Below are 13,329 nucleotides of genomic sequence, written 5' to 3'. Positions count from 1 at the left end.
GTTCTAGGTTAATGTACAGAAGTTTTCTTTCCCAGCTCTTTGATTGCTGTGTTTGCCCTAGAATTCTGGATGTTGTGAAAAGTTTCACAGCTTTTGAACCTATTGTACTCCATTCATTCTTGCTCTCTGCTCCGTGAAGGTTTTCCACAGATACATAGGCACATACAACACACCAAAAAAAAAAAAAAGGGTTAGGCTATATTGTATAAAGGAAGGAACAATTGTTATGACTTCCATGGCAGAAGGCCTTCCCTTTTCCAATTTATTAAATTGCAGGTGAAGATTGGAGGCTGTGAGGACGATCCATCTCCCCCAGTCAAACAAGCATGCTACATTTGTACACAAAACCATGCAACAAAAGATGCAACCAACCAGCAAAGGGATAGTTTGAGCCCCAATGGGTATAATTGCTAGTTGGGAGTTGGTTAAGGCCAACAGGGTCCACTTGAAATAAATTGGAGCCCCTTCAAAGTTTGCCCAGATTTTCCCTCCTTCTGGTTTTCTCCCTCAGCTGTGTGAACTGAAGAATTCCCAGAGCTCAAGTCATATCCTTGCCAGGTCTGCTGCCCCACAGATCTCTGGCATACAGGGCTTCTAGCAATGGCTGAGACCTTCCAAGAAGGGTCTATGACAATTCACCACAGCCAACTCACTACAGCCAATTCACCAAAGCCATTGCCATGGCCAATTCACCACAGGACAATTTACCATGGCCAATTCACCACAGCCAACTCACTACGGCCAACACACTATGGCCAATTCACCACAGCCATTGCCACGGCCAATTCACCACAGCCAACACACTATGGCCAATTCACCACAGCCATTGCCATGGCCAATTCACCACATGACAACTCACCTTGGCCAATTCACCACAGCCATTGCCATGGCCAATTCACCACAGCCAACTCACTACAGCCAATTCACCACAGCCATTGCCATGGCCAATTCACCACAGGACAATTTACCACGGCCAATTCACCACAGCCAACTCACTACGGCCAACACACTATGGCCAATTCACCACAGCCATTACCACGGCCAATTCACCACAGCCAACACACTACGGCCAATTCACCACAGCCATTGCCATGGCCAATTCACCACAGGACAACTCACCTTGGCCAATTCACCACAGCCATTGCCATGGCCAATTCACCACAGCCAACTCACTACAGCCAATTCACCACAGCCATTGCCATGGCCAATTCACCACAGGACAATTTACCACGGCCAATTCACCACAGCCAACTCACTACGGCCAACACACTATGGCCAATTCACCACAGCCATTACCATGGCCAATTCACCACAGCCAACACACTACGGCCAATTCACCACAGCCATTGCCATGGCCAATTCACCACAGCCAACTCACTACAGCCAATTCACCACAGCCATTGCCATGGCCAATTCACCACAGCCAACTCACTACAGCCAATTCACCACAGCCATTGCCATGGCCAATTCACCACAGCCAACTCACTACAGCCAATTCACCACAGCCATTGCCATGGCCAATTCACCACAGGACAACTCACTGCAGGACAAGAATTACACTAATACCAAAGAAATGGTGGAATAGAATCATTAAAGAAGGGATGCAAAAGGAGGGACAAAATGAAATGTGAATGGCACAAATTAAAATAATTTTATGTATTTTAAATAATTAAATAGAATTGTTAAATTGTCCCCCAGCGAGTTATCCCGTGGCAAATTGGCCGTGGGGAGTTGGCTACGGCAAGTTTTCCCATTCCCTCCAAGGAACCCAAAAGTGAGCATGGTTGAGGATGAAAATAGAGAAATCAGTGTTTTATTAGCTGTACCATGAGGGGTCCTGCTTCCAACTTGCCGTGGAGGGCTTGATCTTATTATACATTTTTCTTAAAATCCAACACCAACTTATTTTTAGCCCTATGCATCTGAGTTAGGGAGCCCACATTTCAATTTTGTTCATTCAAAATGTTCTTAAAATGTTTGGGAGGTACGGAACTTCGTTCCAACTTTTCCAAACATGCATCGTTGTGATTTAATACAATTGAGGCAGAAGAAAGAGCGGCTTGCCTATCTACAAATAGCTCTCGACTTACAACAGTTCATTTAGTGACCGTTCGAAGCTACAGCACTGGAAACAGGGACTTCTGGTCATTTTTCACACTTACAACCCGTTGCAGCATCCCCAGGATCACGTGATCAAGCCAGCCACAGTTAGGTTGCAGTGTCCCAAGGTCACATGATCTCCTTCTGTGACCTTCTGACAAGCAGAGTCAATGGGGAAGCTAAATTCACTTAACAACTTGTGGCAAGGAAGGTCAAAAATGGGGCAAAACTCACTAAACCAGGGGTCTCCAACCTTGGTAACTTTAAGCCTGGTGGACTTCAACTCCCAGAATTCCCCAGCCAGCTTTGCTGGCTGGGGGGTTCTGGGAGTTGAAGTCCTCCAGGCTTAAAGTTGCTAAGGTTGGAGATCCCTGCACGAAATAGCCATCTTACTTAACAACAGAAATGTTGGGTTCATTTGTGATAAGTTGAGTACTACCTGTATATCTTTGGAAGGGTCTAATATTCTTTAAAGGGACGTGGTGGCTCAGTGGCTAAGACACTGAGCTTGTCGATCGAAAGGTCAGCAGTTCAGCGGTTCAAATCCTTAATGCCACGTAATGGGGTGAGCTCCCGTTATTTCTCCCAGCTTCTGCCAACCTAGCAGTTCGAAAGCACGTTAAAAAAAATGCAAGTTGAAAAATTGGGACCACCTTTGGTGGGAAGATAACAGCGTTCCGTGAGCCTTTGGTGTCTAGTCATGCTGGCCACATGACCATGAAGACATCTTCGGACAGCGCTGGCTCTTCGGCTTTGAAACGGAGATGAGCATCAACCCCTAGAGTCAGAAACGACTAGCACATATGTGCGAGGGGAACCTTTACCTTTACCTATTAATATTCTTTTACAGGATGTCTACTTCCCATTCATTCATCCGCACACATTCCTCCAGCAGTGTCCATTTGAGGGGCAGGGGATATAAAGTCAAAATGACAGCTGCAACCATGCATCCAAAGCCTCGCTCTGAGTGGACACTAGAAGTGCGTATTCCTGATGCCAGGTTCAGAACTTTTCAATGTGCTCAGATTTATTTTTGAATTCCAGGCCACATGGGATCTAAAATCCCACCCCCCCCTCTCCCTTTCTCTCTCTCTCTCTCTCCCTCCCTCCCTCCCTTCCTCTTTCTCTCTTTCTTTCTTTCACTTCTGGTTGAAGGAAAGAGCAGATCTGCACTTCTTTCCTCTCGAAAATGGTTGGCACCAAGACGGAAGAGGAGTTGGGAGGTTTGCTGACCATTTTGTGCTAACCACTCAAGACATTAGTTAGCTCAATCAATGCCGGCTGGGGAATTCTGGGAGTTCAACTCCACATATCACCTTCAAGCTGCCATGGTTGAGGAACATTGATCTAGATAAAGTTTGAATCTAGAGCTAGCTGAAATCAAATACGATTGGACTGGTGGCTAAAAGAGAGACCTTTTACAATTTGAATGCACGCTAATAAAACACATTTCTTTGAAGAGTTTTTTTTTCTCTCTATGTCCCCTCCTAGCTGTTGTTTTTCTTATTTTCTAAATGGTCGTGTTCTGATTTTGAAATGCCAAGGCCCAATTTTGCTATAAGAAATGGTCCAGCGGGAGCAATCTAATGCCCATTAAAATACTTAAGCCAGGTAGGTTCAAAAGAGATGGAAAGACTGTATGCTACTATCAATCACTTATCCCATTTTCAGCTGCATCTCCCTAGCAACAGTGACCCAAGTGAAGACACAAATCTTGCTCTGTCTCTGCCATTGATGAGACGAGAAATTCTGAGCAGGATAGAGCCATATAATGAAGCATCCTTAGATCTTAGAGAAGAAGCAACACAAAGGTTCATCTCCCTTAGTGTCAGGTAGGACATCCCCCCCCCACTTCCATACTATCATGCCCAGTTCTCAGAAACTTCCTGGATAAATCTCTGCAGCTTTCTTGGCAAGGTTTTTCAGAGGTGGTTTGCCATTGCCTCCTTCCTAGGGCTGAGAGATAGCGGCTGGCTCAAGGTCACCAAGCTGGCTTTCTAGGGCAAGACTGTTATTTCAACCATTTAGTCGTGCCCGACTCTTGGCGACTTTATAAGCAAATGCTCTCCATACCATCCTATCAAACACAGCTTCTTTCAGTTGTTCAACTTTGCATCAGTTTTGATGTTATCAAGTCAGTGTGCTCTTTCCTTGCCCCTTTCTCCTTGTTCCACTAACCCAGGTGTCGGCAACCTGTAGCTCTGGAGCCGCATGTGGCTCTTTCATCCCTCTGCTGCAGCTTCCTGTTCCCAGTCGGCTTCACAATTGATAGGGCTTTCAGTTAGGACAGGTAGAGAGAAAGGAGGAGGAAACTCTATGGTGGGGGAACAGGGCTTCCTGTCAGCAGAGGAAAAAGGACGCCGCGCTAGGAGGAGACTCTATGGTGGGGGAACCAGACTTCTGGTCAGCTCCAGAATTAAATGGGGGGGCGCTTCCGGTTAGGACCTTTGTAGCTCTTTGAGTGTTTGCCAACCCTTGCACTAACCATTCCTAGCATCATTACTTCTCCAGGACTAGAACTAGGGCAGGACTAGAACTCCCAATTTCCTGGTTTCTATCCTGGTGCCTTAACCACTATACCAGTGGTAGTCAACCTGGTCCCTACCGCCCACTAGTGGGCATTCCAGCTTTCATGGTGGGCGGTAGGGGTTTTGTCCAATACTGAAGCACTTTCCTTTTTTTTAATTTAATTGACTTTTTAAAAAAATTTCATAGCATTATTTAAAAACATTTTCATTAGGTTTTCATAAAATTCCCCGTGACAATTTAAATTTCTGAAAATATACTATTTGTATCGCCCGCGCATAAGTTTAGTTCACATTACGTAAGTGAAACTAAATGGCGCTATAGTGCGACCGCAAACAAAAGAGCCTCGTCCCAGAATAGCTCACGCATCTCCCCCCACACCACCCAGCTGTAACAGACAAGCAGAGCTGGTAGCCGCCCCACCCCCCAAACCCAATCCACGATGCACGAGAGGCATGCACAGACAACGATACATGGCGCATTACTGTGGAACCGGCGGGCGTTTAGAAAATTTTACTACTAACAGAGATACAAAAGTGGGCGGTAGGTATAAAAAGGTTGACTACCCCTGCACTGGCTCTTGGACCATACTTAGTCTCAATAATTAAGTCAATTGGGATGCTTATTCCAAAACTCCTAAACAAGGACCCCAAAAGCTATAATAAACTACTCCCCCAAAAGTTTCTACCAGTGTGGCAAAGGAGGAAGATGTCAACATGCATGGAGAGGGACCGGCTGAATTCTTCTGAAGGAATCATGGTGGGACTTCATTAACCTGTTTTCCCCATCACATCCCCCTATCTTTGAGGCCAGTCTCAAAAATAGTACAAATCTGAAGACAGGATCCCTGCAATAATTGGCAGTGTTAATTTTAACATGAGAAAATTCTCTCCCCCCTCAAAAAAAAACAAAAACCAGACCCAAAAAACCTTGTGGTTCACATTTTAGAAGCTGATAATCCATAAACCTCTTTCCTCCTACCTTGCAGCTTGCCTTCAAGTCACCAGTAATGTTCTTTCATCTATGAAGAGGGGTTGTGAGGCCATGGGAATGTCTGCTCTGTAGAACTCTTTCCCTATCAAAATAGGCCCTCTTTCAACCTTGATGTCAGCCATGTCTTGGTTTGTCCTCACACATGTTTCAAGGAGGTGAGAAAATGTTTTGATTACAACTCCTGGTGGCTCAACAGTTTCACCTGGAGTTCATTCTGAAGCTCAGGTGGCCTATCAAAACGCTCCACTCAATTTTAGGATAGAGTAGAGCAGGGGTCTCCAACCTTGGTCCCTTTAAGACTTGTGGACTTCAACTTCCAGAATTCCTCAGCCAGCAAAGCTGGCTGAAGAACTCTGGGAGTTGAAGTCCACAAGTCTTAAAGGGACCAAGGTTGGAGACCCCTGATACACACCATCTTGTGTGTATCACAAAGTTAATTTCAAGATGGATGCTTTAATAGCAACCATCTTGTTGCTATTAAAGAACACCATCTTGAAATTCTCTTTTTAAAACAATCTCAAAAGTAGATTCTCAACTATCACATTAATTAATGTAACAGAATTAATTAAAATGGCAGAGAATTTTCTTGGCCTGTCACTGCTTAATATTGCTTCATTTTCTTTTGCTTAAGCGATGTGTTTTTTTAAAGGAGTGCATATTCAATCTACTGTTACACCGGGAACCTGAGGCTGCTTATGGCCCTTGTTATATCCTCAACCAAATCAAGAATTCAAATTATCTTTGACTACTCCAGACCAGGGTGTGAAATGCTCCTGGTTCGGACCGGATTGCCCGATCTGGTAGCAATGGTGGTGGGTGGTTTGGAGAACCAGTAGCAAAAATCTCTGCCCCCCACCCCCCTGCATGCCCAGCTGAGCTGCACAATCATCAGTGGGTGTTTTTTTTTACTTTTAAAAGCATTTTTTCTTCAGCTGAAAAAATGCTTTTAAAGGTAAAAAAAAAGCCTCTGATGATTGCGCGGCTCAGCTGGGATCGTCAGAGGCTTTTTAAAGCATTTTTTAACAACCTCTTTGGCCAAAGAGGTTGTAGAAAAAATGCTTTTAAAAGTTAAAAAAAAAGTTGGCCACACCCACCCAGTCACATTCCCCCCCCCACCAAGCCACACCCACAGAACCGGTAGTAACTAATTTTACATTTCACCACTGCTGCCGACCAATCTAAAAGTGAAGATGCAGAGGTGGTACAGATCCAGATCCTTAAATATAGGGACTGAAGTAACACTTTTCCAAACTAGCACATTTTTTTTTTTAAATGATGTTGGCTTCTCCAAGAAGACACCCAGAGGCATCCTTTGGCCACCTCAGATTTAAAGGCATGAAAAGTCTCCAAGTTTGATGCAGAAGGATTTGCCTCATTTTCTTTGACGGATTTCAAAAGCAAACTTTTCAAATAAATGAATAAAAAATGGATACGGAAAGAATTTGGGCATGTGTGTTTAATTGGGAACCGGTTTCTTCAAAGATCTGTTGGGAACTTAATAAGAGTTTTGAAGAAGCTAGCAAAGTGTCTTTGGAGAAACTTAACAGAGGTTAAAACACAGAAGTTTTAGATGAAGTAACCTTGAAGGGATCCTTTCATTTTGTATGTTGACATTCCAAGGGATGTTTCTATTGCAAGGGTCTCCAACCTTGGCAACTTTAAGACTTGTGGACTTCGACTTCCAGAATTCCCAGAACTCTGGAAGTTGAAGTCCACAAGTCTTAAAGTTGCCAAGGTTGGAGACCCCTGTTCTATTGAATCTACATTTACATGAAAGCAGTGACAGGGTTGCCTTAACAAGATACCTTTTTCACACAGCCAGTTGCAGTCTTTACGGAATTTAAAAACCGGTTTCCCAAATTAGAATAGGAGGTGGGTCATAGTATGAAGCCTTCCTGCTCCTTCCTTACAAACGTTGCTTCCATCGCATATATCTAATTCTTGGATCCAGTTAATATAGGTGGCCTTGGGGATTAGATGAAGCTGCGCTGAAGCTGTGTTGGTCTCCACAGATCGCAGGGAATCCTTGCGATAATGCCAGTGGTGGGATTCAGCCAGTTCGCACCTATTCGGGAGAACCGGTTGTTAACTTTCTAAGCAGTTCAGAGAACCGGGTGTTGGAAGAAATCTTATTTTGTTTTTTTCCACTTTACAGGGCTAATCCTGTAAGGAAGGCAGGAAGGAAACATTCTGGTGGTGTTTCTAGCCTAATCTTTATTGCCCCGCTTACAGAAACTGCCTCTCTGGTTAACTCTTATTACATTGTAACAGCTAAGGCAAAGCGCCCATCAACATGAGTGATGTTGAGTTGGCCATGCCCACATGGTCACATGACCACCAGTAAGCCACGCCTACTCAGCTGGTCATTAGGGCAGAGAACCGGTTGTTAAATTATTTGAATCCCACCACTGGATAACACGACACCATTCATCAGGGCTTGTTCTATATTTTCCCTCTTACTTAGCACCTTACAATTAGGTGGGTGGAAAAACCCGCTAAAAATCAAAGGTAGTGAATTTCAGGGTGCAATTTGGGAGTGCAACGTGAGATAACCATGCGCAGGAAGGAGGCATTCACCCACAGACCTAAATCCTGATTAAATGGGTGGTTAAGGAAAACCCATCTGTCCCAACGCTGCAACCAAGACTTCTGTTTCTCAGCTTTTCACTCCGCTTCAGAATGAATTGTTCACCTGTATTTAAACAGCCTGCTTGTGCAAATATCACCCTGGCATTTATTAATTGAATAAGGGCTGGACTGAATTCCCCAAAGAAAACACAGACAAGCCCAAGGGGGGAGTGGGAGATAGAAATCCTAGACAAATAAATCTTCAGGAACAAATAGTTAGTAGATTATCTCCACCCAAACGATGGGGGAGGGGGGAGCGGTGAAGAACCAATGAAGGTCATTTGCAAAGATTAGGGGAATTGGCAGTTCCCATGTTAAGACAAGCTGGTCTAGTTCACCCTTTCCTAAATGGTACTTTGAGTTCTCTTTCAAAACCCTTATAGAGAACCCTAGAGATGGCCTTGGGGAAGGAATATGACCGTTAGCAAAACATGGTTTAATTCTGGGAACAGAAGAGAACATTAGAAAAAAAAAATTCCTGGCGTTTTCTCTCTTGGACATAAGGGCAAGAGCGAGAAAAACACTGTCGGTCAGTCAAGAGTCTATTATTAATGTCTGGATCAGGTTTTCTTAACCTTGGCTACTTTAAGACATGAAGACCACAACTCCCAGAATTCCTTAGCCAAGATGGTTAGCAGGGTTCTTCTGGGATTTGAACTCCACAAATGGAGTTTCAGCAGGTTCTGATCAGTTCTGGAGAACTGGTAGTGGAAATTTTGAGTAGTTTGGAGAACCAAACTACATATCAAATGATCTAAGTGCCAAAGCCCACTGCAACTACATCGCAAAAAAGGATCTAAGAGTTGTAAACCTAATTTTGCGTAGCTTCTTTTCCAAAAACTCTACACTACTAACCAGAGCATACAAAACATTTGCTAGACCTATTCTTGAATACAGCTTGACTGTCTGGAACCCATACCACATCTCTGACATTAATACAATTGAACGTGTCCAGAAATATTTTACAAGAAGAGTTCTCTGCTCCTCTAAAAACAACAAAATACCTTATACCACCAGACTTGAAATCCTGGGATTAGAAAATTTAGAACTCCGCCGACTCTGACAAGACCTGTGTTTTAACACACAGAATCATCTATTGCAATGTCCTTCCTGTTAAAGACTACTTCAGCTTCAATCGCAATAATACAAGAGCAAACAATAGATTCAAACTTAATGTTAACCGCTTCAATCTTGATTGCAGAAAATATGATTTTTGTAACAGAGTTGTTAACGCTTGGAACTCACTACCTAACTCTGTGGTCTCTTCTCAAACTCCCAAAAGCTTTAACCAAAAACTGTCTACCATTGACCTCACCCCATTCCTAAGAGGACTATAAGGGGCGTGCATAACTGCACAAAAGTGCCTACTGTTCCTGTCCTATTGTTTTCTTTCATTATATCAAATTAATACAATTATTACATACTTTTGCTCATATATATGCTTATATGATATTATGTTGATTTATGTTGATGCTTGTGTATACTGTTGTGACAAAAAAAAAAAGGTAGTAAAAATTCTGACCGGCCCCACCCCCATCTATTCTCTGCCTCCCGAGTCCCAGCTGATTGGGAAGAAATGGGGATTTTGCAGTATTCCTCCCCTGGAGTGAGGTGGGAATGGAGTATCCTTCCCCCGGCACGCCCACTAAGCCACACCCACAGAACCAGTAGCAAAAAGTTTTGAAACCCACCATTGCTCCACACATCTTAAAGTCGCCAAGGTTAAGAAACTTTGGCCTAGACCAGTGATGGTTAACCTTTTTGGTGCCAAGTGCCCAAAGCGCACATGCAAATGCACACGTGTGTGCCCGAACCTCCAAAATGCAATGCGAGTGCCCCCGCATGTGTGTGCATTTCCCACACATGTGTGTGTATTTCCCACATGTGCGTGTGTGTTCCCCGTGCATGTGTGCATTTCCCACACATGTGTGTGTATTTCCCACATGTGCGTGTGTGTTCCCCGTGCATGTGTGCCGCTTGCACACCGCTTGCACATGCATGCTGCTTGCACATACACATGCCGCTTGCACATGCACCCACTCCCCGCATCCCATTTTGGCTTCCAGGTTGGTGCAGGAGCCTTTCAGGCCCAAAACAGGGTGCGGGGGGGTTGCATGCGCAAACCCTCAAAATCCAACGCAAGAGCTCTGCGCATGCATCTCCCTGCACATGCACACGCTGTGCCCCACCCCCGTGCATGCATGGCAGAGACTTGAAGGCCAGCCGGCTGGCGGGAGGCGCGCAAGCATGTGCAGTGGAGCTGGGCTGGGGCGACAGCTGGCGTGCCTGCAGAAAGCGCTCTGTGTGCCACCTGTGGCACATGTGCCATAGGTTCACCATCACAGGCCCGGACCAATAAAGGAGTGTTTCAGTTGGCCTTATGAATTCTGTATCCTCACAGGGCTCCCCCCAGAGGTCTGTGTTGTGGTCCAGCAGCAGCCTGCAGAGCTGGCAACTGAGTCAGACAGTGATGAAGCTGAGGGCCAGTCCTGGAGGCTTTGGAAGGCCTGGGTGAGGGCTCTGTGTCGGAGGCTGAGGTGGGGCCAGGGCCATCGGGGAGTGAGGTGCGGACTCCAGAGCCTCCAGAGACTGATAGTAGTGAGGCAGAGGAACAGGAAGGAGCCTGTTCCTAATGCACGCATGAGAAAAGCTGCCGGAAGGCAAGAGCATCTCAAGCAGAGAGGACGACTCAGGAGTAGGGCCAAGAGATGATTGGGCCCTCCCATAAGGCTTAAAGGACCAGCAACAGCATTTGGGCTCTTTGCCAGAAAACAACATTGGTAGCTTCGTCTTCTTGCATTTATTTTTGTATTGGTGTCTTCTGAACTTTTGCCAAGAAAGGCCTTTGGCAGTTTGCCTACTTGGACCAAGGTTTGCGATAGGACTGAGGAATTTGCGTTGGGAGGAATTTGCTTTAATTTAGTTAAACTTCGCTGGGAATGAAGTAATTCTCAGCTGTTCGAATAAAGTTTGTTTGTTTTTTCACTGACTGAGTTTCCTACTACCTACCTGGGCCTGGGTCACAACAGGCTGACACTGTTTTAAGGACCAAGGATGAGCGCAGCTGACCACCAATGGCCTTTCAAAATTCTCCAGCCAGCCTCAGATCAAAGACACATACAGCAGCCCTTCGGTTTCTGCAACTGCTTTATTCACGGAGCAGGTTCCTCAAACCATTATTATTATTTTTTGTTTGTGGACACCAAACTCAAGGTCACACTCATCCACTCAGTGTGGAGCTAATTAGTCTCCACATTTTCAATCAGTTGCCCCCTTACCACTGGATGAGCAGGCATTCCCCCCCCCCATCAACCATTTAATTAAAGATGCAATTTACCTTGACCAATAAACATGCAAGAAGTGACAAAAAAAATAATTAATGGCCCACTAAATAGACATCACAGGCTGCGCCAATGTTTGCAAACTGCATTGCCAAATGGGAGGCGTGAGAATTGAGGACGGAATGGCAAGATTTTTCCAGTGAATCAAACGTCGCTTTAAAAGAACAGGAAATGTTTCCCTGTTGCAGAGAGGAAGAGCAAAGCTAGGTGGTACCTTGAAGAAACACAGGTGCACTTGTGAGGTGGGGGGGGGCTGTCTACCATAAATTTCTGCTCTGATAATTCCACCCACTGATCCTTGTCACCTCTTCTCATGAATGCAACTGGAAAACACAATGTTGAGGGGACAAAATATTTCACCAATTACTTTTAGCTCAAAAGAAGAGCAGTTTTTTTAGAATAGAATAGAATAGAATTTTTTATTGGCCAAGTGTGATTGGACACACAAGGAATTTGTCTTGGTGCATATGCTCTCACTGTACATAAAAGAAAAGATACGTTCATCAAGGTACAACATTTACAACACAATTGATGGTCAATATATCAATATAAATCATAAGGATTGCCAGCAACAAGTTATAGTCATACAGTCATAAGTGGAAAGAGATTGGCGATGGGAACTATGAGACGATTAATAGTAGTGCAGATTCAGTAAATAGTCTGACAGTGTTGAGGGAATTATTTGTTTAGCAGAGTGATGGCCTTTGGGAAAAAACTGTTCTTGTGTCTAGTTGTTCTGGTGTGCAGTGCTCTATAGCGTCGTTTTGAGGGTAGGAGTTGAAACAGTTTATGTCCAGGATGCGAGGGGTCTGCAAATATTTTCACGGCCCTCTTCTTGATTCGTGCAGTATACAGGTCCTCACTGGAAGGCAGGTTGGTAGCCATTATTTTTTCTGCAGTTCTAATTATCCTCTGAAGTCCGTGTTTTTCTTGTTGGGTTGCAGAACCGAACCAGACAGTTATAGAGGTGCAAATGACAGACTCAATAATTCCTCTGTAGAACTGAATCAGCAGCTCCTTGGGCAGTTTGAGCTTACTGAGTTGGCGCAGAAAGAACATTCTTTGTTGTCCTTTTTTGATGATGTTTTTGATGTTAGCTGTCTATTTTAGATCTTGCGATATGATAGAACCTAGAAATTTGAAGGTTTCTACTGTTGATACTGTGTTGTCAAGTATTGTGAGAGGTGGAAGTATTCGCTGGCCTTCGGAAGTTCTCATCGTCCCCCACCAAAAAAAACCCTTTGCACATCCTTACCTTAATTCCCTTTGAGAGGAAGAGCAATAAACATGATGGTGATGGTGATGATGATGGATGATGATGATGATGGATGGTTTGCTTCTCATTTGCTGGCAATCCATGAGGGAAAGCAGACAGCAGAATCTTCTATTTTGGGGAGGTTGAAGAGTTTTATAAGTGGGTGATCCTGAAAGCAGGAATCTCATGGAGCAATCATCTGTCAAGAAAGTTTATATATAACTATAAACTTATAGTTTAAGTTATAAACTTAAACTATAAGTTTAACTACGGAATACGGATTGTACATTAATAGAGAGTAAATTAATTTTAAACTTAATATCAGCAGCCAGACTGTTGGTGGCGCAATACTGGAAGAAGGAACATTTGCCTACTATTGAAGTGTGGACATTAAAAGTAACAAACTTAGTGGAGATGGCAAAAATTTCAGCATACTTGAAAGACTATTCACAAGAAAGATATATAATGGAATGGAAAAGATGTATT

The sequence above is a fragment of the Ahaetulla prasina genome, chromosome 14, assembly GCF_028640845.1.
Source record: "Ahaetulla prasina isolate Xishuangbanna chromosome 14, ASM2864084v1, whole genome shotgun sequence".
Taxonomy (NCBI): Eukaryota; Metazoa; Chordata; class Lepidosauria; order Squamata; family Colubridae; genus Ahaetulla; species Ahaetulla prasina.
The sequence above is the reverse complement of the archived record's forward strand: the minus strand, read 5'-3'. Positions refer to the sequence as shown.